This window comes from Palaemon carinicauda, chromosome 7, assembly GCF_036898095.1.
Source record: "Palaemon carinicauda isolate YSFRI2023 chromosome 7, ASM3689809v2, whole genome shotgun sequence".
NCBI lineage: Eukaryota > Metazoa > Arthropoda > Malacostraca > Decapoda > Palaemonidae > Palaemon > Palaemon carinicauda.
In genome coordinates this window covers 132,137,243-132,141,104 of record NC_090731.1, presented here as the reverse complement: position 1 = coordinate 132,141,104, position 3,862 = coordinate 132,137,243, and positions in this window count along the sequence as shown.

Sequence of the window (3,862 nt, the reverse complement as noted above, 5' to 3'; positions counted from 1 at the left end):
GAAATGCAAGTAAAATTTGTATGATTATCTGTTTTGTAAAGTGTGTTGTGTGAGAAAAATTGATTGAGAGTGAAATGGGACGCTATGGAGAAGAAGTAATAAAAAATCTAGCATAGGTTAAAGAGGGGGTTATAGTACATTGAGGAAAGTCGATTATATAGAAAGAATGAATTATAGGTAAGTAAAGAGGGTGTATACTTCGTAGATGCCGTAGGAGGTAGGAGCGGTGGAAGGCCTAGAAAGGGAAGGATAGATGACGGGTAGAGACATATCGGAGAGCAAAGTCCTTGGCATACAGGTAGAGCAATATTGCCTACTAGATAAGGTGGACAAATGAAATTACTAAGAGGTTTTGATGGACTGCTGATGAGTTCTATGTGCAGGTGTACGAAGTGGCTAATATTGTGGATGTTTTTCTGTATATGGGTTTTATCTATGATTCAATAGTTAAAGGATGAATATGGCTGTAATATTTTATAATTTTTACTTGATGCCACCCCTTGTTATAACCAGTAATGTTGGTTTACCGATCAGGACTTCTGATAATGCTTTAATTTCTTTGGTAATTAAAGATTTTAGTAAACTTTATATTTTCTAAATTTTTCTATTATTCGTTGGTATAAATTCTGAATGCATATGCTTAATGTAATCATCTATCTGATCCGTAGTATATAGTTTCTTTCAAAGGAAAAGGTGCTTGTAATTTCCAGTATTATAAAGAAAAAATTGTAGATTCTTGTCAAAAATTTAGTATGGTTGGTCTGGATTTTAGCGCTGCCTTTGACTGTCTCAGTCATAGGCCCTTGTTTTCAAACTTTCACATATTGCAGTTGGTGGACGTTCTTAGTATTATCATCATTGTATTTTCAATTAATAGATTACATAACAGTTATTTGTGAGCACCAGATTGACCTCTGGAATGTAATTTCTGACGTTTCCCTCAGTTTCCCTCATATTATGCAGGCATGATATGGGATTTAGCGTTGATAAAAAGTTCTTGCTTATCAATCGATCCTATATCGTGCGTATAAAGAAAGATCTATTTGATAAGTATCTTAACACAGCCCCAGTCGAAATTGGTCTGGCGCAAATTATGAGGATGGAGTTGAACTCTTAAGAAAACTCAGAATATGATTGCATTATGTCTAGAACATTGGATCTTCCCTACCGAGATCTTTTCATTCACAATGTTTCTTTACCTTCATGGAGCTCATTAAAAATTCTAAGTGCGAATCTTGATTACAAATTCACTTTTGAGAATTTTATCCAGCCTGTCTCATCTTCAGTATCACTCTTCAAAAGTTTCTGGTGACCTGCCTACCCTGAGAAAACATTTTATTAGTTCATTCTGCCATGTTTTGAATATTATTCCCCACTCTGGTCTTCTGCAGTGGACTTGCATCTCAAATTTTTGGACAAAATATTAAAGCCTATTAAATTTTATACCTCTTATCCGGATAAGTGTTAAGCTATGATACTATCGTTTCGTTAGCACATTGTGCATGCTATATATGATCTTTCACAATGCAGACTATCCGTTGCAATTTTCCCAAATAATGCCATATAACACGTAGTACCTGGTATGTAGTACTAATTTTGTCTTTTTTTTTCATTGGTCTTAATACTTACACAGTACTCTTGAATATTTAGTCCGAATGTGACCAAATCGTGGTATAATCTGCCTAATCGTGTAGTTGGATCGGTAGAACTTTAAAGGTTCAAGCTGGTTAGCATTTTTTCATTCACATTAATTAGTATTGTTTTTTATTGTGTTATTTACTTCATAGATTTCTTCTCCATTTCTTTGTCGACTAGGGAAGCTTTCCCCGTTAGTGGGCCTTGTGAGCATAACCGTCTTCTTTTTCAACCAGTGTTGCAGCTTAGCTTATGATAATAGTAATGCTAATAATAAGGAAGGTTGAATTCCAGGAATTAAAATCTTGTTCAAAAAAGAATTAAACATTTTCGGATGGATACAATTTAATAAATAGTATGAAATATGGACAAAAAATTTATGAATATTCTTCATGAAAAGAAAATGTATTGGAAAATAAAAATATCCAATATAAAATTTTGGCATACTACTCGCATACTGTTATTCAATTTTTTTTCTTCTTTTTTTTTTTTTACCCTAAAATTGTTATGACCATAACTTTTCTTTTTAAGTTTTCAGTACCGGGCATTACATGAAAATTTTCTAATAGATGTCATTCTGAGAGGAAAATATTAAAACACATTTTCTTGTTAGTAATCTTTAATCGTGTAAACTTTACCGAGAGAAAAATACATAAAACCTTATGACATAGTGATTTAACAATCTCATCCCGTAGTCTGAAATTGCTACAGAGCTTATGATATATATATATATATATATATATATATATATATATATATATATATATATATATATATATATATGTGTGTGTGTGTGTATATATCTATATATATACATATATATATATATATATATATATATATATATATATATATATATATATATATATATATATATATATATAATTTATATATACTGTATGTGCAAAAAACAAATGTATCATCATTTACTATTTTTTTTATGCATACCTATATGTTTCAATTATGCATATATTATGTATTTATACATACATACATACATATATTTATGCATAAATGCATACACATATAAACATGCACATACCATGCATAAATTCATCTAAAGATTTATGCTTTCTACATGTGACAATGATCGAGTTTTTTCATTATACTGTAACCTTATGTACATGATAATTCTGAAAGAGATGATTGTTTTCAACCATCCCTTTAAGAAGGCAGAGAAAATGTGTGCTTACAGAGGGTCTGTAGTTACTGACACGCACACGAGTCCTAATTTTCCGAATTACAGTTTCTTAAGTTCATCCAACGTCATCTGGGAACACGTTTGGTTCCAGTTTGCATAACACTTATTCACAAACGACACCTTTTTAACATTAAGATTCAGTCTTACTTTTTCTTTCTTCATTGCGAAACAAATCTTCTCTTTAAAATCTCTTTCCTTTTTTTTCGAAATTACTGAAGGACCATTCAGTCGTTTTGATATATTCATTTGAATAAGATGATCTATAAGGAATGGGTAAGCTGGTGAAAATGATTCTATTTTGATTGATGATATCTGACTGAGAATTGAGATTAGCAAATCATAAAAAAAAGGTAACATGCATTGCGACTATTGCTAGGAATCTATCTAAGGAGAAGAACTTATATTAACATCTCTTCAAATGTACCTTAGATGTAGAAGAACTAACGCCTCTTCAAAAGGTTTATTGAATCCATCCATGAGAGGAAGGTAAAGTCACATTTTCATTGTGTGGTATAATGACTTTAGTTAAGCTAACCTTGATGATTTCTAGATTGGCTTCTTTTTTTTTTTCTTTATTAGTTAATAGGAAAAGGCTTACGGACATCAATTCACCTGCCTCTTCCGTACATCTTAATATTTGGCTGTGCTTTAATTACCCGGCAAATGAAAGTAAGATTCCCTATTTGCAACTTTACTCTTGGAATTCCTTTTTTAATTTGTTATACAGACTACCACCTTCTTCATACTATACTCATTTTTTTTTAGTGAGGCAGATTTGCACCGACTCCCAGCGGGTGCCCTTTTAGCTCGGAAATGTTCCCTGCTCGCTGATTGGTTGGACAAGGTAATTCTAACCAATCAGCGATCAGGAAAGTTTTCCGAGCTAAAAGGGCACCCCCTGCGAGTCCGTGGAAATCTGCCTCACTAAAGAAATTGACTATAGTGTTTCTTTAATAAATTAGTTGGTATCTAATCATTAAAAGATAAGTCTTTTAAAGATATCTCCGAAATTGTTACAGCACTTTA